Raw genomic sequence first — 24,249 nt, forward strand, 5'->3', positions numbered from 1 at the left:
TGAAAATGAACACAGCGTTGCAATAAATTGACGACTTCTTGACAATTCGAGATAGATCGATGATCCTCGATGGGGCTTCTCCAGCGTCGGGGACCAGCGCCGTCCGCTTCCAACCACGAGACCTTCAATTGAAAGCGGGATTTTTGTGTTTGAAAAAGCGATGGGAGGACCCATGCGAAACAAGAGTCGGGGAGTTTTATTTTTGATAATAATAATAAAATTTTATTATTATTATTATTATTATTATTATGTAAAGTAGTAAGAATATTGAGACAAATACGGAAGCTTGATGGAGCATGGAGATGGGGTGCAACACGAGGACTTCCAGGAGGTCGCTCATCCTAGTACTACTCTCGCCCAAAGCACGCTTAACCCGAGAGTTCGATGGGATCCAGGGTGCTTTAGTCTTTGGTATGATCGCACCGGTGAAAATGAACACAGCGTTGCAATAAATTGACGACTGCGACAATTCGAGATAGATCGATGATCCTCGATGGGGCTTCTCCAGCGTCGGGGACCCGCGCCATCCAGCTTCAACCCGAGAACTTCAATTGAAAGCAGGTTTTTGTGTTTGAAAACATAGCGATGGGAGGACCCAGCGAAACAAAGAGTCGGGAGTTTTATTTTTTTGATAATAATAATAAAATTTATTATTATTATTATTATTATTATTATTAGTAAAGTAGTAAGAATATTGAGACGAAATGCGAAGCGATGGAGCAAAAATGGAGATGGGGTGCAACACGAGGACTTCCCGGGAGGTCGCCCATCCTAGTACTACTCTCGCCCAAGCACGCTTAACCCGGAGTTCGATGGGATCCGGTGCTTTAGTGCTGGTATGATCGCACCGGTGAAAATGAACACGCGTTGCAATAAATTGGCGACTTCTCGACAATTCCGAGATAGATCGATGATCCTCGATGGGGCTTCTCCAGCGTCGGGGACCAGCGCCATCCGCTTCCAACCACGGAACTTCAATTGAAAGCAGGGATTTTTGTGTTTGAAAAACAAAAAGCGATGGGAGGACCATGAAACAAGAGTCGGGAGTTTTATTTTTTTGATAATAATAATAAAAATTTATTATTATTATTATATATTATTATTGTAAAGTAGTAAGAATATTGAGAAAAAAACAAATCTGAGGGAAGCGATGGAGCAAAATGGAGATGGGGTGCAACACGAGGACTTCCCGGAGGTCACCCATCCTAGTACTACTCTCGCCCAAAGCACGCTTAACCCGAGTTCGATGGGATCCGGTGCTTTAGTCTTTGGTATGATCGCACCGGTGAAAATGAACACGCGTTGCAATAAATTGGCGACTTCTCGACAATTCCGAGATAGATCGATGATCCTCGATGGGGCTTCTCCAGCGTCGGGGGACCCAGCGCCATCAGCTTCCAACCGAGAACTTCAATTGAAAAGCGGGATTTTTGTGTTTGAAAAACAAAAAGCGATGGGAGGACCCGCGAAACAAGAGTCGGGAGTTTTATTTTTTGATAATAATAATAAAATTTATTATTATTATTATTATTATTATTATTATTGTAAAGTAGTAAGAATATTGAGAAAAAAACAAATACGAGGAAAGCGATGGAGCAAAATGGAGATGGGGTGCAACACGAGGGACTTCCCGGGAGGTCACCCATCCTAGTACTACTCTCGCCCAAAGCACGCTTAACCCGAGTTCGATGGGATCCGGTGCTTTAGTGCTAGTATGATCGCACCCGGTGAAAAATGAACACGCGTTGCAATAAATTGACGACTTACTGACAATTCCGAGATAGATCGATGATCCTCCTGATGGGGCTTCTCCAACGTCGGGGACCCGCGCCATCCGCTTCCAACACGGAACTTCAATTGAAAAGCGGGATTTTTGTGTTTGAAAAACAAAAAGCGATAGGGAGGACCCAGCGAAACAAGAGTCGGGAGTTTTATTTTTTGATAATAATAATAAAATTTATTATTATTATTATTATTATTATTGTAAAGTAGTAAGAATATTGAGAAAAAAACAAATCACGGGAAGCGATGGAGCAAAATGGAGATGGGGTGCAACACGAGGACTTCCAGGAGGTCACCCATCCTAGTACTACTCTCGCCCAAGCACGCTTAACCCGGAGTTCGATGGGATCCGGTGCTTTAGTCTTTGGTATGATCGCACCGGTGAAAATGAACACGCGTTGCGATAAATTGACGACTTCTTGACAATTCAGAGATAGATCGATGATCCTCCGATGGGGCTTCTCCAGCGTCGGGGGACCCAGCGCCATCCGCTTCCAACCGCAGAACTTCAATTGAAAGCGGGATTTTTGTGTTTGAAAAACAAAAAGCGATAGGGAGGACCCAGCGAAACAAAGAGTCGGGAGTTTTATTTTTTTTGATAATAATAATAAAATTTATTATTATTATTATTATTATTATTTGTAAAGTAGTAAGAATATTGAGAAAAAAACAAATCACGGGAAAGCGATGGAGCAAAATGGAGATGGGGTGCAACACGAGGGACTTCCAGGGAGGTCACCCATCCTAGTACTACTCTCGCCCAAACACGCTTAACCCGGAGTTCGATGGGATCCGGTGCTTTAGTCTTTGGTATGATCGCACCGGTGAAAAATGAACACGCGTTGCAATAAATTGGCGACTTCTTGACAATTCCGAGATAGATCGATGATCCTCGATGGGGCTTCTCCAGCGTCGGGGACCAGCGCCATCCGCTTCAACCACAGAACTTCAATTGAAAGCGGGATTTTTGTGTTTGAAAAACAAAAAAGCGATGGGAGGACCCATCGAAACAAAGAGTCGGGAGTTTTATTTTTTTGATAATAATAATAAAAATTTATTATTATTATTATTATTATTATGTAGTAAAGTAGTAAGAATATTGAGAAAAAAACAAATCACGGGAAGCGATGGAGCAAAATGGAGATGGGGTGCAACACGAGGGACTTCCCGGGAGGTCACCCATCCTAGTACTACTCTCGCCCAAAGCACGCTTAACCCGGAGTTCTGATGGGATCCGGTGCTTTAGTGCTGGTATGATCGCACCCGGTGAAAATGAACACGCGTTGCAATAAATTGACGACTTACTGACAATTCCGAGATAGATCGATGATCCTCCTGATGGGGGCTTCTCCAGCGTCGGGGGACCCGCGCCATCCGCTTCAACCACAGAACTTCAATTGAAAAGCGGGTTTTTGTGTTTGAAAAACAAGCGATGGGAGGACCCATGAAACAAAGAGTCGGGAGTTTTATTTTTTTGATAATAATAATAAAATTTTATTATTATTATTATTATTATTGTAAAGTAGTAAGAATATTGAGAAAAAAACAAATCACGGGAAGCGATGGAGCAAAATGGAGATGGGGTGCAACACGAGGGACTTCCAGGAGGTCACCCATCCTAGTACTACTCTCGCCCAAAGCACGCTTAACCCGGAGTTCGAGTGGGATCCGGTGCTTTAGTCTTTGGTATGATCGCACCCGGTGAAAAATGAACACAGCGTTGCGATAAATTGACGACTTCTTGACAATTCCGAGATAGATCGATGATCCTCGATGGGGCTTCTCCAGCGTCGGGGACCCAGCGCCATCCGCTTCCAACACGGAACTTCAATTGAAAGCGGGATTTTGTGTTTGAAAAACAAAAAGCGATAGGGAGGACCCAGTGAAACAAAGAGTCGGGAGTTTTATTTTTTTGATAATAATAATAAAATTTATTATTATTATTATTATTATTAGTAAAAGTAGTAAGAATATTGAGAAAAAAACAAATCACGGGAAAGCGATGGAGCAAAAATGGAGATGGGGTGCAACACGAGGACTTCCGGGAGGTCGCCCATCCTAGTACTACTCTCGCCCAAAGCACGCTTAACCCGGAGTTACGATGGGATCCGGTGCTTTAGTCTTTGGTATGATCGCACCGGTGAAAATGAACACAGCGTTGCAATAAATTGACGACTTCTTGACAATTCCGAGATAGATCGATGATCCTCGATGGGGCTTCTCCAGCGTCGGGGACCAGCGCCATCCGCTTCCAACCGAGAACTTCAATTGAAAAGCAGGGTTTTTGTGTTTGAAAAACAAAAAAAGCGATAGGGAGGACCCATGCGAAACAAAGAGTCGGGAGTTTTATTTTTTTGATAATAATAATAAAATTTATTATTATTATTATTATTATTATTGTAAAGTAGTAAGAATATTGAGAAAAAAACAAATACGGGAAAGCGATGGAGCAAAATGGAGATGGGGTGCAACACGAGGACTTCCCAGGAGGTCACCCATCCTAGTACTACTCTCGCCCAAAGCACGCTTAACCCGGAGTTACGATGGGATCCGGTGCTTTAGTCTTTGGTATGATCGCACCGGTGAAAATGAACACGCGTTGCAATAAATTGACGACTTCTTGACAATTCAGAGATAGATCGATGATCCTCGATGGGGGCTTCTCCAGCGTCGGGGACCCAGCGCCATCCGCTTCCAACCGAGAACTTCAATTGAAAGCGGGATTTTTGTGTTTGAAAAACAAAAAAGCGATGGGAGGACCCAGCGAAACAAAGAGTCGGGAGTTTTATTTTTTTGATAATAATAATAAAATTTATTATTATTATTATTATTATTATATTGTAAAGTAGTAAGAATATTGAGAAAAAAACAAATACGGGAAAGCGATGGAGCAAAATGGAGATGGGGTGCAACACGAGGACTTCCAGGAGGTCGCCCCATCCTAGTACTACTCTCGCCCAAGCACGCTTAACCCGGAGTTACGATGGGATCCGGTGCTTTAGTCTTTGGTATGATCGCACCCGGTGAAAATGAACGCAGCGTTGCAATAAATTGACGACTTCTTGACAATTCCGAGATAGATCGATGATCCTCGATGGGGCTTCTCCAGCGTCGGGGACCCGCGCCATCCGCTTCAACCACGGAACTTCAATTGAAAGCGGGTTTTTGTGTTTGAAAAACAAAAAAAGCGATGGGAGGACCCAGTGAAACAAAAGTCGGGGAGTTTTATTTTTTTGATAATAATAATAAAATTTATTATTATTATTATTATTATGTGTAAAAGTAGTAAGAATATTGAGAAAAAAACAAATACGGGAAAGCGATGGAGCAAAAATGGAGATGGGGTGCAACACGAGGGACTTCCAGGGAGGTCACCCATCCTAGTACTACTCTCGCCCAAAGCACGCTTAACCCGGAGTTCGATGGGATCCGGTGCTTTAGTCTTTGGTATGATCGCACCGGTGAAAATGAACACAGCGTTGCGATAAATTGACGACTTCTTGACAATTCCGAGATAGATCGATGATCCTCGATGGGGCTTCTCCAGCGTCGGGGGACCAGCGCCATCCGCTTCCAACCAGAACTTCAATTGAAAGCAGGGTTTTTGTGTTTGAAAAACAAAAAGCGATAGGGAGGACCCAGCGAAACAAGAGTCGGGAGTTTTATTTTTTTGATAATAATAATAAAATTTATTATTATTATTATTATTATTATTGTAAAAGTAGTAAGAATATTGAGAAAAAAACAAATCACGGGAAAGCGATGGAGCAAAAATGGAGATGGGGTGCAACACGAGGGACTTCCCGGGAGGTCGCCCATCCTAGTACTACTCTCGCCCAAAGCACGCTTAACCCGGAGTTCGATGGGATCCGGTGCTTTAGTCTTTGGTATGATCGCACCGGTGAAAATGAACGCAGCGTTGCAATAAATTGACGACTTCGCGACAATTCAGAGATAGATCGATGATCCTCGATGGGGCTTCTCCAGCGTCGGGGACCCAGCGCCATCCGCTTCAACCACGGAACTTCAATTGAAAGCAGGGATTTTTGTGTTTGAAAAACAAAAGCGATAGGGAGGACCCAGTGAAACAAGAGTCGGGAGTTTTATTTTTTTGATAATAATAATAAAATTTATTATTATTATGTATTATTATTGTAAAGTAGTAAGAATATTGAGAAAAAAACAAATCACGGGAAGCGATGGAGCAAAAATGGAGATGGGGTGCAACACGAGGGACTTCCAGGGAGGTCACCCATCCTAGTACTACTCTCGCCCAAAGCACGCTTAACCCGGAGTTCGATGGGATCCGGTGCTTTAGTCTTTGGTATGATCGCACCGGTGAAAATGAACACAGCGTTGCAATAAATTGGCGACTTCTTGACAATTCCGAGATAGATCGATGATCCTCGATGGGGCTTCTCCAGCGTCGGGGACCCAGCGCCATCCGCTTCCAACACGGAACTTCAATTGAAAGCAGGGATTTTTGTGTTTGAAAAACAAAAAAGCGATGGGAGGACCCAGCGAAACAAGAGTCGGGGAGTTTTATTTTTTTGATAATAATAATAAAATTTATTATTATTATTATTATTATGTATAAAAGTAGTAAGAATATTGAGAAAAAAACAAATCACGGGAAAGCGATGGAGCAAAAATGGAGATGGGGTGCAACACGAGGGACTTCCCGGGAGGTCACCCATCCTAGTACTACTCTCGCCCAAAGCACGCTTAACCCGGAGTTCGATGGGATCCAGTGCTTTAGTGCTGGTATGATCGCAACCGGTGAAAATGAACACGCGTTGCAATAAATTGACGACTTACTGACAATTCCGAGATAGATCGATGATCCTCGATGGGGCTTCTCCAGCGTCGGGGGACCCGCGCCATCCGCTTCAACCACGGAACTTCAATTGAAAAGCGGGATTTTTGTGTTTGAAAAACAAAAAGCGATGGGAGGACCCAGTGAAACAAGAGTCGGGAGTTTTATTTTTTTTGATAATAATAATAAAATTTATTATTATTATTATTATTATTATTGTAAAGTAGTAAGAATATTGAGAAAAAAACAAATCACGGGAAGCGATGGAGCAAAATGGAGATGGGGTGCAACACGAGGACTTCCAGGGAGGTCGCCCATCCTAGTACTACTCTCGCCCAAGCACGCTTAACCCGGAGTTCTGATGGGATCCGGTGCTTTAGTGTTGGTATGATCGCACCCGGTGAAAATGAACACGCGTTGCAATAAATTGACGACTTCTTGACAATTCGAGATAGATCGATGATCCTCGATGGGGGCTTCTCCAGCGTCGGGGACCCGCGCCATCCGCTTCCAACCAGAACTTCAATTGAAAGCGGGATTTTGTGTTTGAAAAACAAAAAGCGATAGGGAGGACCCATGAGAAACAAGAGTCGGGAGTTTTATTTTTTTGATAATAATAATAAAATTTATTATTATTATTATTATTATTATTATTGTAAAGTAGTAAGAATATTGAGAAAAAAACAAATACGAGGAAGCGATGGAGCAAAAATGGAGATGGGGTGCAACACGAGGACTTCCGGGAGGTCGCCCATCCTAGTACTACTCTCGCCCAAAGCACGCTTAACCCGGAGTTACGATGGGATCCGGTGCTTTAGTCTTTGGTATGATCGCACCGGTGAAAATGAACGCAGCGTTGCAATAAATTGACGACTTCTTGACAATTCCGAGATAGATCGATGATCCTCGATGGGGCTTCTCCAGCGTCGGGGACCCAGCGCCATCCGCTTCCAACCACGAACTTCAATTGAAAGCAGGGATTTTGTGTTTGAAAAACAAAAAAAGCGATAGGGAGGACCAGCGAAACAAAGAGTCGGGAGTTTTATTTTTTTGATAATAATAATAAAATTTATTATTATTATTATTATTATTATTGTAAAGTAGTAAGAATATTGAGAAAAAAACAAATACGGGAAAGCGATGGAGCAAAAATGGAGATGGGGTGCAACACGAGGACTTCCGGGAGGTCACCCATCCTAGTACTACTCTCGCCCAAGCACGCTTAACCCGGAGTTCGATGGGATCCGGTGCTTTAGTCTTTGGTATGATCGCACCGGTGAAAATGAACACGCGTTGCGATAAATTGACGACTTCTTGACAATTCCGAGATAGATCGATGATCCTCTGATGGGGCTTCTCCAGCGTCGGGGACCCAGCGCCATCCGCTTCCAACCACGGAACTTCAATTGAAAAGCGGGATTTTTGTGTTTGAAAAACAAAAAGCGATGGGAGGACCCAGCGAAACAAAGAGTCGGGAGTTTTATTTTTTTGATAATAATAATAAAAATTTATTATTATTATTATTATTATTATTATGTAAAGTAGTAAGAATATTGAGAAAAAAACAAATCACGGGAAGCGATGGAGCAAAAATGGAGATGGGGTGCAACACGAGGGACTTCCCGGGAGGTCGCCCCATCCTAGTACTACTCTGCCCAAAGCACGCTTAACCCGGAGTTCGATGGGATCCGGTGCTTTAGTCTTTGGTATGATCGCACCGGTGAAAATGAACACGCGTTGCAATAAATTGACGACTTACTGACAATTCCGAGATAGATCGATGATCCTCGATGGGGGCTTCTCCAGCGTCGGGGGACCCGCGCCATCCGCTTCCAACCGAGAACTTCAATTGAAAGCAGGTTTTTGTGTTTGAAAAACAAAAAGCGATAGGGAGGACCCAGCGAAACAAGAGTCGGGAGTTTTATTTTTTTTGATAATAATAATAAAATTTATTATTATTATTATTATTATTGTATTGTAAAGTAGTAAGAATATTGAGAAAAAAACAAATCACGGGAAGCGATGGAGCAAAAATGGAGATGGGGTGCAACACGAGGGACTTCCGGGAGGTCGCCCATCCTAGTACTACTCTCGCCCAAGCACGCTTAACCCGGAGTTCGATGGGATCCGGTGCTTTAGTCTTTGGTATGATCGCACCGGTGAAAATGAACGCAGCGTTGCAATAAATTGACGACTTCTTGACAATTCCGAGATAGATCGATGATCCTCGATGGGGGCTTCTCCAGCGTCGGGGACCCAGCGCCATCCGCTTCCAACCGAGAACTTCAATTGAAAGCGAGGTTTTTGTGTTTGAAAAACAAAAAAAGCGATGGGAGGACCCAGTGAAACAAAGAGTCGGGAGTTTTATTTTTTTTGATAATAATAATAAAATTTATTATTATTATTATTATTATTATTGTAAAGTAGTAAGAATATTGAGAAAAAAACAAATCACGGGGAAGCGATGGAGCAAAAATGGAGATGGGGTGCAACACGAGGACTTCCAGGAGGTCACCCATCCTAGTACTACTCTCGCCCAAGCACGCTTAACCCGGAGTTACGATGGGATCCGGTGCTTTAGTGCTGGTATGATCGCACCCGGTGAAAATGAACACGCGTTGCAATAAATTGACGACTTACTGACAATTCCGAGATAGATTGATGATCCTCATGATGGGGCTTCTCCAACGTCGGGGACCAGCGCCATCCGCTTCCAACACAGAACTTCAATTGAAAGCAGGGATTTTTGTGTTTGAAAAACAAAAAGCGATAGGGAGGACCCAGCGAAACAAAGAGTCGGGAGTTTTATTTTTTTGATAATAATAATAAAATTTATTATTATTATTATTATTATTATTATGTAAAGTAGTAAGAATATTGAGAAAAAAACAAATACGGGAAGCGATGGAGCAAAATGGAGATGGGGTGCAACACGAGGGACTTCCAGGGAGGTCGCCCCATCCTAGTACTACTCTCGCCCAAAGCACGCTTAACCCGGAGTTCGATGGGATCCGGTGCTTTAGTCTTTGGTATGATCGCACCGGTGAAAATGAACGCAGCGTTGCAATAAATTGACGACTTCTTGACAATTCCGAGATAGATCGATGATCCTCGATGGGGCTTCTCCAGCGTCGGGGACCCAGCGCCATCCGCTTCCAACCGAGAACTTCAATTGAAAAGCGGGATTTTTGTGTTTGAAAAACAAAAAGCGATAGGGAGGACCCAGCGAAACAAGAGTCGGGAGTTTTATTTTTTGATAATAATAATAAAATTTATTATTATTATTATTATTATTATTGTAAAGTAGTAAGAATATTGAGAAAAAAACAAATCACGGGGAAAGCGATGGAGCAAAAATGGAGATGGGGTGCAACACGAGGGACTTCCAGGAGGTCACCCATCCTAGTACTACTCTCGCCCAAAGCACGCTTAACCCGGAGTTACGATGGGATCCGGTGCTTTAGTCTTTGGTATGATCGCACCGGTGAAAATGAACGCAGCGTTGCAATAAATTGACGACTTCGCGACAATTCCGAGATAGATCGATGATCCTCGATGGGGGCTTCTCCAGCGTCGGGGACCCAGCGCCATCCGCTTCCAACACGAGAACTTCAATTGAAAGCAGGGATTTTGTGTTTGAAAAACAGCGATAGGGAGGACCCAGTGAAACAAAGAGTCGGGAGTTTTATTTTTTTGATAATAATAATAAAATTTATTATTATTATTATTATTATTATTGTAAAAGTAGTAAGAATATTGAGAAAAAAACAAATCACGGGAAGCGATGGAGCAAAAATGGAGATGGGGTGCAACACGAGGACTTCCGGGAGGTCACCCATCCTAGTACTACTCTCGCCCAAGCACGCTTAACCCGGAGTTACGATGGGATCCGGTGCTTTAGTGCTGGTATGATCGCACCCGGTGAAAATGAACACGCGTTGCAATAAATTGACGACTTACTGACAATTCAGAGATAGATCGATGATCCTCGATGGGGGCTTCTCCAGCGTCGGGGACCGCGCCATCCGCTTCCAACCGAGAACTTCAATTGAAAGCGGGTTTTTGTGTTTGAAAACAAAAAGCGATGGGAGGACCCAGCGAAACAAAGAGTCGGGAGTTTTATTTTTTTTGATAATAATAATAAAATTTATTATTATTATTATTATTATTATTAGTAAAGTAGTAAGAATATTGAGAAAAAAACAAATCACGGGAAAGCGATGGAGCAAAAATGGAGATGGGGTGCAACACGAGGGACTTCCCAGGGAGGTCACCCATCCTAGTACTACTCTCGCCCAAGCACGCTTAACCCGGAGTTCGATGGGATCCGGTGCTTTAGTCTTTGGTATGATCGCACCGGTGAAAATGAACACAGCGTTGCAATAAATTGACGACTTCTTGACAATTCCGAGATAGATCGATGATCCTCGATGGGGCTTCTCCAGCGTCGGGGACCAGCGCCATCCGCTTCAACCACGGAACTTCAATTGAAAAGCGGGATTTTTGTGTTTGAAAAACAAAAAAAGCGATGGGAGGACCCAGCGAAAACAAGAGTCGGGAGTTTTATTTTTTTGATAATAATAATAAAATTTATTATTATTATTATTATTATTATTGTAAAGTAGTAAGAATATTGAGAAAAAAACAAATCACGGGGAAAGCGATGGAGCAAAAATGGAGATGGGGTGCAACACGAGGACTTCCCGGGAGGTCGCCCATCCTAGTACTACTCTCGCCCAAGCACGCTTAACTTCGGAGTTCTGATGGGATCCGGTGCTTTAGTGCTGGTATGATCGCACCCGGTGAAAATGAACACGCGTTGCAATAAATTGACGACTTACTGACAATTCCGAGATAGATCGATGATCCTCCTGATGGGGCTTCTCCAACGTCGGGGGACCCGCGCCATCCGCTTCCAACACAGAACTTCAATTGAAAACGGGATTTTGTGTTTGAAAAAAAAAAAACGATAGGAGGACCCGCGAAACAAGAGTCGGGAGTTTTATTTTTTGATAATAATAATAAAATTTATTATTATTATTATTATTATTATTGTAAAGTAGTAAGAATATTGAGAAAAAAACAAATACGGGAAAGCGATGGAGCAAAAATGGAGATGGGGTGCAACACGAGGACTTCCAAGGAGGTCACCCATCCTAGTACTACTCTCGCCCAAGCACGCTTAACCCGGAGTTCGATGGGATCCGGTGCTTTAGTCTTTGGTATGATCGCACCGGTGAAAAATGAACACGCGTTGCAATAAATTGACGACTTCTTGACAATTCCGAGATAGATCGATGATCCTCGATGGGGCTTCTCCAGCGTCGGGGGACCCAGCGCCATCCGCTTCCAACCGAGAACTTCGATTGAAAGCAGGGTTTTTGTGTTTGAAAAACAAAAGCGATGGGAGGACCCATGAAACAAGAGTCGGGAGTTTTATTTTTTGATAATAATAATAAAATTTATTATTATTATTATTATTATTATTGTAAAGTAGTAAGAATATTGAGAAAAAAACAAATCACGGGAAGCGATGGAGCAAAAATGGAGATGGGGTGCAACACGAGGACTTCCCAGGAGGTCACCCATCCTAGTACTACTCTCGCCCAAGCACGCTTAACCCGGAGTTCGATGGGATCCGGTGCTTTAGTCTTTGGTATGATCGCACCCGGTGAAAATGAACACAGCGTTGCAATAAATTGACGACTTCTTGACAATTCCGAGATAGATCGATGATCCTCGATGGGGCTTCTCCAGCGTCGGGGACCCGCGCCATCCGCTTCCAACCACGAGAACTTCAATTGAAAGCGGGATTTTTGTGTTTGAAAAACAAAAAAGCGATAGGGAGGACCCAGCGAAACAAAGAGTCGGGAGTTTTATTTTTTTGATAATAATAATAAAATTTATTATTATTATTATTATTATTATTATGTAAAGTAGTAAGAATATTGAGAAAAAAACAAATCACGGGGAAGCGATGGAGCAAAATGGAGATGGGGTGCAACACGAGGGACTTCCAGGAGGTCACCCATCCTAGTACTACTCTCGCCCAAAGCACGCTTAACCCGGAGTTCGATGGGATCCGGTGCTTTAGTGCTTTGGTATGATCGCACCCGGTGAAAATGAACACGCGTTGCAATAAATTGACGACTTACCGACAATTCCGAGATAGATCGATGATCCTCGATGGGGCTTCTCCAGCGTCGGGGACCAGCGCCATCCGCTTCAACACGAGAACTTCAATTGAAAAGCAGGGATTTTTGTGTTTGAAAAACAAAAAGCGATGGGAGGACCCAGCGAAACAAAGAGTCGGGAGTTTTATTTTTTTGATAATAATAATAAAATTTATTATTATTATTATTATTATTATTGTAAAGTAGTAAGAATATTGAGAAAAAAACAAATCACGGGAAGCGATGGAGCAAAAATGGAGATGGGGTGCAACACGAGGGACTTCCAGGAGGTCACCCATCCTAGTACTACTCTCGCCCAAAGCACGCTTAACCCGGAGTTCGATGGGATCCAGGTGCTTTAGTCTTTGGTATGATCGCACCAGGTGAAAATGAACACGCGTTGCAATAAATTGACGACTTATTGACAATTCCGAGATAGATCGATGATCCTCGATGGGGCTTCTCCAGCGTCGGGGACCCAGCGCCATCCGCTTCCAACCACGGAACTTCAATTGAAAAGCAGGGATTTTTGTGTTTGAAAAACAAAAAGCGATGGGAGGACCCAGCGAAACAAGAGTCGGGAGTTTTATTTTTTTGATAATAATAATAAAATTTATTATTATTATTATTATTATTATTATTGTAAAGTAGTAAGAATATTGAGAAAAAAACAAATACGGGAAGCGATGGAGCAAAATGGAGATGGGGTGCAACACGAGGGACTTCCAGGGAGGTCACCCATCCTAGTACTACTCTCGCCCAAAGCACGCTTAACCCGGAGTTACGATGGGATCCGGTGCTTTAGTCTTTGGTATGATCGCACCCGAGTGAAAATGAACACGCGTTGCAATAAATTGACGACTTACTGACAATTCCGAGATAGATCGATGATCCTCGATGGGGCTTCTCCAGCGTCGGGGGACCCGCGCCATCCGCTTCCAACCGAGAACTTCAATTGAAAGCGGGATTTTTGTGTTTGAAAAACAAAAAGCGATGGGAGGACCCAGCGAAACAAGAGTCGGGAGTTTTATTTTTTTGATAATAATAATAAAAATTTATTATTATTATTATTATTATTATTGTAAAGTAGTAAGAATATTGAGAAAAAAACAAATACGAGGGAAGCGATGGAGCAAAATGGAGATGGGGTGCAACACGAGGGACTTCCCGGGAGGTCACCCATCCTAGTACTACTCTCGCCCAAAGCACGCTTAACCCGGAGTTCGATGGGATCCGGTGCTTTAGTCTTTGGTATGATCGCACCGGTGAAAATGAACACGCGTTGCAATAAATTGACGACTTCTTGACAATTCAGAGATAGATCGATGATCCTCGATGGGGCTTCTCCAGCGTCGGGGACCCAGCGCCATCCGCTTCAACACGAGAACTTCAATTGAAAGCAGGGATTTTTGTGTTTGAAAAACAAAAAGCGATGGGAGGACCCAGCGAAACAAAGAGTCGGGAGTTTTATTTTTTTGATAATAATAATAAAATTTATTATTATTATTATTATTATTATTGTAAAGTAGTAAGAATATTGAGAAAAAAACAAATACGAGGAAGCGATGGAGCAAAATGGAGATGGGGTGCAACACGAGGACTTCCCGGGAGGTCACCCATCCTAGTACTACTCTCGCCCAAAGCACGCTTAACCCGGAGTTACGATGGGATCCGGTGCTTTAGTCTTTGGTATGATCGCACCGGTGAAAAATGAACACAGCGTTGCAATAAATTGACGACTTCTTGACAATTCCGAGATAGATCGATGATCCTCGATGGGGCTTCTCCAGCGTCGGGGACCAGCGCCATCCGCTTCCAACCGAGAACTTCAATTGAAAGCGGGATTTTTGTGTTTGAAAAACAAAAAAGCGATAGGGAGGACCCAGCGAAACAAGAGTCGGGAGTTTTATTTTTTTGATAATAATAATAAAATTTATTATTATTATTATTATTATTATGTGTAAAGTAGTAAGAATATTGAGAAAAAAACAAATACGAGGGAAAGCGATGGAGCAAAAATGGAGATGGGGGTGCAACACGAGGGACTTCCCGGGAGGTCACCCATCCTAGTACTACTCTCGCCCAAAGCACGCTTAACCCGGAGTTACGATGGGATCCGGTGCTTTAGTCTTTGGTATGATCGCACCGGTGAAAATGAACACGCGTTGCAATAAATTGACGACTTCTTGACAATTCGAGATAGATCGATGATCCTCGATGGGGCTTCTCCAGCGTCGGGGACCAGCGCCATCCGCTTCCAACCACGGAACTTCAATTGAAAGCAGGGATTTTTGTGTTTGAAAAACAAAAAGCGATAGGGAGGACCCATGAAACAAGAGTCGGGAGTTTTATTTTTTTGATAATAATAATAAAATTTATTATTATTATTATTATTATTATTGTAAAGTAGTAAGAATATTGAGAAAAAAACAAATACGGGAAAGCGATGGAGCAAAATGGAGATGGGGTGCAACACGAGGACTTCCAGGAGGTCACCCATCCTAGTACTACTCTCGCCCAAAGCACGCTTAACCCGGAGTTCGATGGGATCCGGTGCTTTAGTCTTTGGTATGATCGCACCGGTGAAAATGAACACGCGTTGCAATAAATTGACGACTTACTGACAATTCCGAGATAGATCGATGATCCTCCTGATGGGGCTTCTCCAACGTCGGGGACCCGCGCCATCAGCTTCCAACCGAGAACTTCAATTGAAAAGCGGGATTTTTGTGTTTGAAAAACAAAAAAAGCGATAGGGAGGACCCAGCGAAACAAGAGTCGGGGAGTTTTATTTTTTTTGATAATAATAATAAAATTTATTATTATTATTATTATTATTATTATTGTAAAGTAGTAAGAATATTGAGAAAAAAACAAATACGGGAAAGCGATGGAGCAAAAATGGAGATGGGGTGCAACACGAGGACTTCCCGGGAGGTCACCCATCCTAGTACTACTCTCGCCCAAAGCACGCTTAACCCGGAGTTCGATGGGATCCGGTGCTTTAGTGCTGGTATGATCGCAACCGGTGAAAATGAACACGCGTTGCAATAAATTGACGACTTACTGACAATTCCGAGATAGATCGATGATCCTCGATGGGGCTTCTCCAGCGTCGGGGACCCAGCGCCATCCGCTTCCAACCACGGAACTTCAATTGAAAGCGGGATTTTTGTGTTTGAAAAACAAAAAAGCGATAGGGAGGACCCAGTGAAACAAGAGTCGGGAGTTTTATTTTTTTGATAATAATAATAAAATTTATTATTATTATTATTATGTATTATTGTAAAGTAGTAAGAATATTGAGAAAAAAACAAATACGGGAAAGCGATGGAGCAAAAATGGAGATGGGGTGCAACACGAGGGACTTCCCGGGAGGTCACCCATCCTAGTACTACTCTCGCCCAAAGCACGCTTAACCCGGAGTTCGATGGGATCCGGTGCTTTAGTGCTGGTATGATCGCACCCGGTGAAAATGAACACGCGTTGCAATAAATTGACGACTTACTGACAATTCAGAGATAGATCGATGATCCTCCTGATGGGGCTTCACCAGCGTCGGGGACCAGCGCCATCCGCTTCCAACCACAGAACTTCAATTGAAAGCAGGGATTTTTGTGTTTGAAAAACAAAAAAAGCGATAGGGAGGACCCAGCGAAACAAAGAGTCGGGAGTTTTATTTTTTTGATAATAATAATAAAATTTATTATTATTATTATTATTATTGTAAAAGTAGTAAGAATATTGAGAAAAAAACAAATCACGGGAAGCGATGGAGCATGGAGATGGGGTGCAACACGAGGGACTTCCAGGAGGTCACCCATCCTAGTACTACTCTCGCCCAAGCACGCTTAACCCGGGAGTTCGATGGGATCCGGGTGCTTTAGTCTTTGGTATGATCGCACCCGGTGAAAAATGAACACAGCGTTGCAATAAATTGACGACTTCTTGACAATTCCGAGATAGATCGATGATCCTCGATGGGGCTTCTCCAGCGTCGGGGGACCCAGCGCCATCCGCTTCCAACCGCAGAACTTCAATTGAAAAGCAGGGATTTTGTGTTTGAAAAACAAAAGCGATAGGGAGGACCCAGCGAAACAAAGAGTCGGGAGTTTTATTTTTTTGATAATAATAATAAAATTTATTATTATTATTATTATTATTATTGTAAAGTAGTAAGAATATTGAGAAAAAAACAAATACGGGAAAGCGATGGAGCAAAAATGGAGATGGGGTGCAACACGAGGACTTCCCGGAGGTCACCATCCTAGTACTACTCTCGCCCAAAGCACGCTTAACCCGGAGTTCGATGGGATCCGGTGCTTTAGTCTTTGGTATGATCGCTACCCGGTGAAAAATGAACACAGCGTTGCGATAAATTGACGACTTCTTGACAATTCCGAGATAGATCGATGATCCTCGATGGGGCTTCTCCAGCGTCGGGGACCCAGCGCCATCCGCTTCAACCGAGAACTTCAATTGAAAGCGGGATTTTTGTGTTTGAAAAACAAAAAGCGATGGGAGGACCCAGCGAAACAAGAGTCGGGAGTTTTATTTTTTTGATAATAATAATAAAATTTATTATTATTATTATTATTATTATTATTAGTAAAGTAGTAAGAATATTGAGAAAAAAACAAATACGGGAAGCGATGGAGCAAAAATGGAGATGGGGTGCAACACGAGGGACTTCCAGGAGGTCACCCATCCTAGTACTACTCTCGCCCAAGCACGCTTAACCCGGAGTTCGATGGGATCCGGTGCTTTAGTCTTTGGTATGATCGCACCGGTGAAAATGAACACAGCGTTGCGATAAATTGACGACTTCTGACAATTCCGAGATAGATCGATGATCCTCGATGGGGGCTTCTCCAGCGTCGGGGACCAGCGCCATCCGCTTCAACCACGAACTTCAATTGAAAAGCGGGATTTTTGTGTTTTGAAAAAACAAAAAAGCGATAGGGAGGACCCAGCGAAACAAAGAGTCGGGAGTTTTATTTTTTTTGATAATAATAATAAAATTTATTATTATTATTATTATTATTATTGTAAAAGTAGTAAGAATATTGAGAAAAAAACAAATCACGGGAAGCGATGGAGCAAAAATGGAGATGGGGTGCAACACGAGGACTTCCGGGAGGTCACCCATCCTAGTACTACTCTCGCCCAAGCACGCTTAACCCGGAGTTCGATGGGATCCGGTGCTTTAGTGCTGGTATGATCGCACCGGTGAAAATGAACACGCGTTGCAATAAATTGACGACTTACTGACAATTCCGAGATAGATCGATGATCCTCCTGATGGGGCTTCTCCAACGTCGGGGACCCACGCCATCCGCTTCCAACACGAGAACTTCAATTGAAAAGCGGGATTTTTGTGTTTGAAAAACAAAAAGCGATAGGGAGGACCCAGCGAAACAAGAGTCGGGAGTTTTATTTTTTTGATAATAATAATAAAATTTATTATTATTATTATTATTATTATTAGTAAAGTAGTAAGAATATTGAGAAAAAAACAAATACGAGGAAGCGATGGAGCAAAAATGGAGATGGGGTGCAACACGAGGACTTCCAGGGAGGTCACCCATCCTAGTACTACTCTCGCCCAAAGCACGCTTAACCCGGAGTTACGATGGGATCCGGTGCTTTAGTCTTTGGTATGATCGCACCGGTGAAAAATGAACACAGCGTTGCAATAAATTGACGACTTCTTGACAATTCCGAGATAGATCGATGATCCTCGATGGGGCTTCTCCAGCGTCGGGGACCCGCGCCATCCGCTTCCAACACGGAACTTCAATTGAAAGCGGGATTTTTGTGTTTGAAAAACAAAGCGATAGGGAGGACCCAGCGAAACAAGAGTCGGGAGTTTTATTTTTTTTGATAATAATAATAAAATTTATTATTATTATTATTATTATTATTATTGTAAAGTAGTAAGAATATTGAGAAAAAAACAAATACGGGAAGCGATGGAGCAAAAATGGAGATGGGGTGCAACACGAGGACTTCCCGGGAGGTCGCCCATCCTAGTACTACTCTCGCCCAAGCACGCTTAACCCGGAGTTCGATGGGATCCGGTGCTTTAGTCTTTGGTATGATCGCACCGGTGAAAATGAACCGCAGCGTTGCGATAAATTGACGACTTCTTGACAATTCCGAGATAGATCGATGATCCTCCGATGGGGCTTCTCCAGCGTCGGGGACCCGCGCCATCCGCTTCCAACCACGGAACTTCAATTGAAAAGCGGGATTTTTGTGTTTGAAAAACAAAAAAGCGATAGGGAGGACCCAGCGAAACAAAGAGTCGGGAGTTTTATTTTTTTGATAATAATAATAAAATTTATTATTATTATTATTATTATTATTGTAAAGTAGTAAGAATATTGAGAAAAAAACAAATCACGGGAAAGCGATGGAGCAAAAATGGAGATGGGGTGCAACACGAGGGACTTCCGGGAGGTCGCCCATCCTAGTACTACTCTCGCCCAAAGCACGCTTAACCCGGAGTTACGATGGGATCCGGTGCTTTAGTCTTTGGTATGATCGCACCGGTGAAAATGAACACAGCGTTGCAATAAATTGACGACTTCTTGACAATTCCGAGATAGATCGATGATCCTCGATGGGGGCTTCTCCAGCGTCGGGGACCCAGCGCCATCCGCTTCCAACACGAGAACTTCAATTGAAAGCGGGATTTTTGTGTTTGAAAACAGCGATAGGGAGGACCCAGCGAAACAAAGAGTCGGGAGTTTTATTTTTTTGATAATAATAATAAAATTTATTATTATTATTATTATTATTATTATTGTAAAGTAGTAAGAATATTGAGAAAAAAACAAATCACGGGAAAGCGATGGAGCAAAATGGAGATGGGGTGCAACACGAGGACTTCCCGGGAGGTCGCCCCATCCTAGTACTACTCTCGCCCAAAGCACGCTTAACCCGGAGTTACGATGGGATCCGGTGCTTTAGTCTTTGGTATGATCGCACCGGTGAAAATGAACACGCGTTGCAATAAATTGACGACTTCTTGACAATTCGAGATAGATCGATGATCCTCGATGGGGGCTTCTCCAGCGTCGGGGACCCAGCGCCATCCGCTTCCAACCACGGAACTTCAATTGAAAGCAGGGATTTTTGTGTTTGAAAAACAAAAAAGCGATGGGAGGACCCAGCGAAACAAGAGTCGGGAGTTTTATTTTTTGATAATAATAATAAAATTTATTATTATTATTATTATTATTATTGTAAAGTAGTAAGAATATTGAGAAAAAAACAAATACGGGAAAGCGATGGAGCAAAAATGGAGATGGGGTGCAACACGAGGGACTTCCCAGGAGGTCACCCATCCTAGTACTACTCTCGCCCAAAGCACGCTTAACCCGGAGTTCGATGGGATCCGGTGCTTTAGTCTTTGGTATGATCGCACCCGGTGAAAATGAACACGCGTTGCAATAAATTGACGACTTATTGACAATTCGAGATAGATCGATGATCCTCGATGGGGCTTCTCCAGCGTCGGGGACCAGCGCCATCCGCTTCCAACCACGGAACTTCAATTGAAAGCAGGGATTTTTGTGTTTGAAAAACAAAAGCGATGGGAGGACCCAGTGAAACAAAGAGTCGGGGAGTTTTATTTTTTTGATAATAATAATAAAAATTTATTATTATTATTATTATTATTATTGTAAAGTAGTAAGAATATTGAGGAAAAAACAAATACGGGAAAGCGATGGAGCAAAAATGGAGATGGGGTGCAACACGAGGACTTCCAGGGAGGTCACCCATCCTAGTACTACTCTCGCCCAAAGCACGCTTAACCCGGAGTTCGATGGGATCCGGTGCTTTAGTCTTTGGTATGATCGCACCGGTGAAAATGAACACAGCGTTGCAATAAATTGACGACTTCTTGACAATTCCGAGATAGATCGATGATCCTCGATGGGGGCTTCTCCAGCGTCGGGGGACCAGCGCCATCAGCTTCCAACACGAACTTCAATTGAAAGCAGGGATTTTTGTGTTTGAAAAACAAAAAGCGATAGGGAGGACCCAGCGAAACAAGAGTCGGGAGTTTTATTTTTTTGATAATAATAATAAAATTTATTATTATTATTATTATTATTATTATTGTAAAAGTAGTAAGAATATTGAGAAAAAAACAAATACGGGAAAGCGATGGAGCAAAAATGGAGATGGGGTGCAACACGAGGACTTCCAGGAGGTCGCCCCATCCTAGTACTACTCTCGCCCAAGCACGCTTAACCCGGAGTTACGATGGGATCCGGTGCTTTAGTCTTTGGTATGATCGCACCCGGTGAAAATGAACAGCGTTGCAATAAATTGACGACTTACTGACAATTCCGAGATAGATCGATGATCCTCGATGGGGGCTTCTCCAGCGTCGGGGACCCAGCGCCATCCGCTTCCAACCGAGAACTTCAATTGAAAAGCGGGATTTTGTGTTTGAAAAACAAAAAGCGATGGGAGGACCCAGCGAAACAAGAGTCGGGGAGTTTTATTTTTTTGATAATAATAATAAAAATTTATTATTATTATTATTATTATTATTATTGTAAAGTAGTAAGAATATTGAGAAAAAAACAAATACGGGGAAAGCGATGGAGCAAAAATGGAGATGGGGTGCAACACGAGGACTTCCAGGGAGGTCACCCATCCTAGTACTACTCTCGCCCAAAGCACGCTTAACCCGGAGTTCGATGGGATCCGGTGCTTTAGTCTTTGGTATGATCGCACCCGGGTGAAAATGAACACAGCGTTGCAATAAATTGACGACTTCTTGACAATTCCGAGATAGATCGATGATCCTCGATGGGGCTTCTCCAGCGTCGGGGACCAGCGCCATCCGCTTCCAACACGGAACTTCAATTGAAAAGCAGGGATTTTTGTGTTTGAAAAACAAAAAAGCGATAGGGAGGACCCAGTGAAACAAGAGTCGGGAGTTTTATTTTTTTGATAATAATAATAAAATTTATTATTATTATTATTATTATTATTAGTAAAGTAGTAAGAATATTGAGAAAAAAACAAATACGGGAAAGCGATGGAGCAAAAATGGAGATGGGGTGCAACACGAGGACTTCCGGGAGGTCACCCATCCTAGTACTACTCTCGCCCAAGCACGCTTAACCCGGAGTTACGATGGGATCCGGTGCTTTAGTCTTTGGTATGATCGCACCGGTGAAAATGAACACAGCGTTGCAATAAATTGACGACTTCTTGACAATTCCGAGATAGATCGATGATCCTCGATGGGGGCTTCTCCAGCGTCGGGGACCCAGCGCCATCCGCTTCCAACCACGAACTTCAATTGAAAAGCAGGGATTTTGTGTTTGAAAAACAAAAAAAGCGATAGGGAGGACCCATGCGAAACAAAGAGTCGGGAGTTTTATTTTTTTGATAATAATAATAAAATTTATTATTATTATTATTATTATTATTATGTAAAGTAGTAAGAATATTGAGAAAAAAACAAATACGGGAAAGCGATGGAGCAAAAATGGAGATGGGGTGCAACACGAGGACTTCCCGGGGAGGTCACCCATCCTAGTACTACTCTCGCCCAAAGCACGCTTAACCCGGAGTTACGATGGGATCCGGTGCTTTAGTGCTTTGGTATGATCGCACCCGGTGAAAATGAACACGCGTTGCAATAAATTGACGACTTACCGACAATTCCGAGATAGATCGATGATCCTCCTGATGGGGCTTCTCCAACGTCGGGGACCCAGCGCCATCCGCTTCCAACCGAGAACTTCAATTGAAAAGCGGGATTTTTGTGTTTGAAAAACAAAAAGCGATAGGGAGGACCCATGAAACAAAGAGTCGGGAGTTTTATTTTTTTGATAATAATAATAAAATTTATTATTATTATTATTATTATTATTATTGTAAAGTAGTAAGAATATTGAGAAAAAAACAAATACGGGAAAGCGATGGAGCAAAATGGAGATGGGGTGCAACACGAGGACTTCCAGGAGGTCACCCATCCTAGTACTACTCTCGCCCAAAGCACGCTTAACCCGGAGTTCGATGGGATCCGGTGCTTTAGTCTTTGGTATGATCGCTACCCGGTGAAAAATGAACACGCGTTGCAATAAATTGACGACTTCTTGACAATTCCGAGATAGATCGATGATCCTCTGATGGGGGCTTCTCCAGCGTCGGGGGACCCGCGCCATCCGCTTCCAACACGGAACTTCAATTGAAAGCAGGGATTTTTGTGTTTGAAAAACAAAAAGCGATAGGGAGGACCCAGCGAAACAAAGAGTCGGGAGTTTTATTTTTTTGATAATAATAATAAAATTTATTATTATTATTATTATTATTATTGTAAAGTAGTAAGAATATTGAGAAAAAAACAAATACGGGAAAGCGATGGAGCAAAATGGAGATGGGGTGCAACACGAGGACTTCCCAGGAGGTCACCCATCCTAGTACTACTCTCGCCCAAGCACGCTTAACTTCGGAGTTCTGATGGGATCCGGTGCTTTAGTGTTGGTATGATCGCACCCGGTGAAAATGAACACGCGTTGCAATAAATTGACGACTTACTGACAATTCCGAGATAGATCGATGATCCTCCTGATGGGGCTTCTCCAACGTCGGGGACCCGCGCCATCCGCTTCCAACACAGAACTTCAATTGAAAACGGGATTTTGTGTTTGAAAAAAAAAAAACGATAGGAGGACCCGCGAAACAAGAGTCGGGAGTTTTATTTTTTGATAATAATAATAAAATTTATTATTATTATTATTATTATTATTATTGTAAAGTAGTAAGAATATTGAGAAAAAACAAATACGGGAAACGATGGAGCAAAATGGAGATGGGGTGCAACACGAGGACTTCCCAGGAGGTCACCCATCCTAGTACTACTCTCGCCCAAGCACGCTTAACTTCGGAGTTCTGATGGGATCCGGTGCTTTAGTGCTGGTATGATCGCACCCGGTGAAAATGAACACGCGTTGCAATAAATTGACGACTTACTGACAATTCCGAGATAGATCGATGATCCTCCTGATGGGGCTTCTCCAACGTCGGGGACCCGCGCCATCCGCTTCCAACACAGAACTTCAATTGAAAACGGGATTTTGTGTTTGAAACGATAGGAGGACCCGTGAAACAAGAGTCGGGAGTTTTATTTTTTGATAATAATAATAAAATTTATTATTATTATTATTATTATTATTATTATTATTGTAAAGTAGTAAGAATATTGAGAAAAAACAAATCACGGGAAAGCGATGGAGCAAAATGGAGATGGGGTGCAACACGAGGACTTCCGGGAGGTCACCCATCCTAGTACTACTCTCGCCCAAGCACGCTTAACCCGGAGTTCGATGGGATCCGGTGCTTTTAGTCTTGGGTATGATCGCACCCGAGTGAAAATGAACACGCGTTGCAATAAATTGACGACTTCGTGACAAGTCAGAGATAGATCGATGATCCTCGATG

At 42.7% G+C, this 24,249-nt stretch overlaps 12 non-coding genes and 41 pseudogenes across 12 annotated transcripts; all 53 read right to left on the reverse strand.

Annotated features, from left to right (window-relative positions):
- Positions 1-733: 733 nt before the first annotated feature.
- LOC120271421 lies at positions 734-850 on the reverse strand. Its single transcript, XR_005540029.1, has one exon. It is a non-coding gene; the product is annotated as a 5S ribosomal RNA (ribosomal RNA).
- A 318-nt stretch (positions 851-1,168) lies between these two features.
- LOC120271135 lies at positions 1,169-1,285 on the reverse strand (annotated as a pseudogene).
- A 323-nt stretch (positions 1,286-1,608) lies between these two features.
- LOC120271056 lies at positions 1,609-1,726 on the reverse strand (annotated as a pseudogene).
- A 320-nt stretch (positions 1,727-2,046) lies between these two features.
- On the reverse strand, positions 2,047-2,163 carry LOC120271090 (annotated as a pseudogene).
- A 324-nt stretch (positions 2,164-2,487) lies between these two features.
- Positions 2,488-2,606, reverse strand: LOC120271080 (annotated as a pseudogene).
- A 321-nt stretch (positions 2,607-2,927) lies between these two features.
- LOC120271416 lies at positions 2,928-3,047 on the reverse strand. The gene has a single exon (XR_005540024.1). It is a non-coding gene; the product is annotated as a 5S ribosomal RNA (ribosomal RNA).
- Positions 3,048-3,362: 315 nt separating this feature from the next.
- LOC120271048 lies at positions 3,363-3,482 on the reverse strand (annotated as a pseudogene).
- Positions 3,483-3,803: 321 nt separating this feature from the next.
- On the reverse strand, positions 3,804-3,922 carry LOC120271132 (annotated as a pseudogene).
- Positions 3,923-4,244: 322 nt separating this feature from the next.
- Positions 4,245-4,364, reverse strand: LOC120271070 (annotated as a pseudogene).
- A 321-nt stretch (positions 4,365-4,685) lies between these two features.
- Positions 4,686-4,804, reverse strand: LOC120271140 (annotated as a pseudogene).
- A 319-nt stretch (positions 4,805-5,123) lies between these two features.
- Positions 5,124-5,243, reverse strand: LOC120271110 (annotated as a pseudogene).
- A 320-nt stretch (positions 5,244-5,563) lies between these two features.
- Positions 5,564-5,683, reverse strand: LOC120271096 (annotated as a pseudogene).
- Positions 5,684-6,000: 317 nt separating this feature from the next.
- Positions 6,001-6,120, reverse strand: LOC120271111 (annotated as a pseudogene).
- Positions 6,121-6,441: 321 nt separating this feature from the next.
- On the reverse strand, positions 6,442-6,560 carry LOC120271042 (annotated as a pseudogene).
- Positions 6,561-6,879: 319 nt separating this feature from the next.
- Positions 6,880-6,997, reverse strand: LOC120271367. Its single transcript, XR_005539979.1, has one exon. It is a non-coding gene; the product is annotated as a 5S ribosomal RNA (ribosomal RNA).
- Positions 6,998-7,317: 320 nt separating this feature from the next.
- LOC120271134 lies at positions 7,318-7,436 on the reverse strand (annotated as a pseudogene).
- A 321-nt stretch (positions 7,437-7,757) lies between these two features.
- On the reverse strand, positions 7,758-7,874 carry LOC120271101 (annotated as a pseudogene).
- Positions 7,875-8,639: 765 nt separating this feature from the next.
- Positions 8,640-8,757, reverse strand: LOC120271112 (annotated as a pseudogene).
- Positions 8,758-9,081: 324 nt separating this feature from the next.
- Positions 9,082-9,198, reverse strand: LOC120271008. The gene has a single exon (XR_005539750.1). It is a non-coding gene; the product is annotated as a 5S ribosomal RNA (ribosomal RNA).
- Positions 9,199-9,520: 322 nt separating this feature from the next.
- LOC120271151 lies at positions 9,521-9,641 on the reverse strand (annotated as a pseudogene).
- Positions 9,642-9,962: 321 nt separating this feature from the next.
- On the reverse strand, positions 9,963-10,082 carry LOC120271116 (annotated as a pseudogene).
- Positions 10,083-10,401: 319 nt separating this feature from the next.
- On the reverse strand, positions 10,402-10,518 carry LOC120271019. The gene has a single exon (XR_005539760.1). It is a non-coding gene; the product is annotated as a 5S ribosomal RNA (ribosomal RNA).
- A 319-nt stretch (positions 10,519-10,837) lies between these two features.
- On the reverse strand, positions 10,838-10,957 carry LOC120271127 (annotated as a pseudogene).
- A 323-nt stretch (positions 10,958-11,280) lies between these two features.
- On the reverse strand, positions 11,281-11,399 carry LOC120271003. The gene has a single exon (XR_005539745.1). It is a non-coding gene; the product is annotated as a 5S ribosomal RNA (ribosomal RNA).
- A 317-nt stretch (positions 11,400-11,716) lies between these two features.
- Positions 11,717-11,834, reverse strand: LOC120271067 (annotated as a pseudogene).
- A 316-nt stretch (positions 11,835-12,150) lies between these two features.
- On the reverse strand, positions 12,151-12,268 carry LOC120271028. Its single transcript, XR_005539768.1, has one exon. It is a non-coding gene; the product is annotated as a 5S ribosomal RNA (ribosomal RNA).
- Positions 12,269-12,593: 325 nt separating this feature from the next.
- Positions 12,594-12,713, reverse strand: LOC120271030 (annotated as a pseudogene).
- Positions 12,714-13,033: 320 nt separating this feature from the next.
- LOC120271119 lies at positions 13,034-13,153 on the reverse strand (annotated as a pseudogene).
- A 322-nt stretch (positions 13,154-13,475) lies between these two features.
- LOC120271105 lies at positions 13,476-13,596 on the reverse strand (annotated as a pseudogene).
- Positions 13,597-13,916: 320 nt separating this feature from the next.
- LOC120271085 lies at positions 13,917-14,036 on the reverse strand (annotated as a pseudogene).
- Positions 14,037-14,354: 318 nt separating this feature from the next.
- Positions 14,355-14,474, reverse strand: LOC120271073 (annotated as a pseudogene).
- A 324-nt stretch (positions 14,475-14,798) lies between these two features.
- Positions 14,799-14,919, reverse strand: LOC120271113 (annotated as a pseudogene).
- Positions 14,920-15,235: 316 nt separating this feature from the next.
- Positions 15,236-15,353, reverse strand: LOC120271093 (annotated as a pseudogene).
- Positions 15,354-15,680: 327 nt separating this feature from the next.
- Positions 15,681-15,798, reverse strand: LOC120271017. The gene has a single exon (XR_005539758.1). It is a non-coding gene; the product is annotated as a 5S ribosomal RNA (ribosomal RNA).
- A 322-nt stretch (positions 15,799-16,120) lies between these two features.
- LOC120271023 lies at positions 16,121-16,239 on the reverse strand. Its single transcript, XR_005539764.1, has one exon. It is a non-coding gene; the product is annotated as a 5S ribosomal RNA (ribosomal RNA).
- Positions 16,240-16,558: 319 nt separating this feature from the next.
- Positions 16,559-16,678, reverse strand: LOC120271095 (annotated as a pseudogene).
- Positions 16,679-17,002: 324 nt separating this feature from the next.
- Positions 17,003-17,119, reverse strand: LOC120271146 (annotated as a pseudogene).
- Positions 17,120-17,442: 323 nt separating this feature from the next.
- On the reverse strand, positions 17,443-17,560 carry LOC120271087 (annotated as a pseudogene).
- A 324-nt stretch (positions 17,561-17,884) lies between these two features.
- LOC120271022 lies at positions 17,885-18,000 on the reverse strand. Its single transcript, XR_005539763.1, has one exon. It is a non-coding gene; the product is annotated as a 5S ribosomal RNA (ribosomal RNA).
- A 322-nt stretch (positions 18,001-18,322) lies between these two features.
- LOC120271099 lies at positions 18,323-18,442 on the reverse strand (annotated as a pseudogene).
- Positions 18,443-18,762: 320 nt separating this feature from the next.
- Positions 18,763-18,880, reverse strand: LOC120271066 (annotated as a pseudogene).
- Positions 18,881-19,205: 325 nt separating this feature from the next.
- Positions 19,206-19,325, reverse strand: LOC120271131 (annotated as a pseudogene).
- A 320-nt stretch (positions 19,326-19,645) lies between these two features.
- On the reverse strand, positions 19,646-19,766 carry LOC120271137 (annotated as a pseudogene).
- A 319-nt stretch (positions 19,767-20,085) lies between these two features.
- On the reverse strand, positions 20,086-20,205 carry LOC120271052 (annotated as a pseudogene).
- Positions 20,206-20,525: 320 nt separating this feature from the next.
- LOC120271075 lies at positions 20,526-20,644 on the reverse strand (annotated as a pseudogene).
- A 324-nt stretch (positions 20,645-20,968) lies between these two features.
- LOC120271141 lies at positions 20,969-21,087 on the reverse strand (annotated as a pseudogene).
- Positions 21,088-21,411: 324 nt separating this feature from the next.
- Positions 21,412-21,530, reverse strand: LOC120271050 (annotated as a pseudogene).
- Positions 21,531-21,854: 324 nt separating this feature from the next.
- Positions 21,855-21,972, reverse strand: LOC120271125 (annotated as a pseudogene).
- A 327-nt stretch (positions 21,973-22,299) lies between these two features.
- On the reverse strand, positions 22,300-22,421 carry LOC120271055 (annotated as a pseudogene).
- Positions 22,422-22,745: 324 nt separating this feature from the next.
- LOC120271104 lies at positions 22,746-22,863 on the reverse strand (annotated as a pseudogene).
- A 324-nt stretch (positions 22,864-23,187) lies between these two features.
- Positions 23,188-23,306, reverse strand: LOC120271026. The gene has a single exon (XR_005539766.1). It is a non-coding gene; the product is annotated as a 5S ribosomal RNA (ribosomal RNA).
- A 316-nt stretch (positions 23,307-23,622) lies between these two features.
- Positions 23,623-23,741, reverse strand: LOC120271338. Its single transcript, XR_005539951.1, has one exon. It is a non-coding gene; the product is annotated as a 5S ribosomal RNA (ribosomal RNA).
- A 315-nt stretch (positions 23,742-24,056) lies between these two features.
- On the reverse strand, positions 24,057-24,174 carry LOC120271102 (annotated as a pseudogene).
- Positions 24,175-24,249: the final 75 nt, after the last annotated feature.

This window comes from Dioscorea cayenensis, chromosome 10, assembly GCF_009730915.1.
Source record: "Dioscorea cayenensis subsp. rotundata cultivar TDr96_F1 chromosome 10, TDr96_F1_v2_PseudoChromosome.rev07_lg8_w22 25.fasta, whole genome shotgun sequence".
Lineage (NCBI taxonomy): Eukaryota > Viridiplantae > Streptophyta > Magnoliopsida > Dioscoreales > Dioscoreaceae > Dioscorea > Dioscorea cayenensis.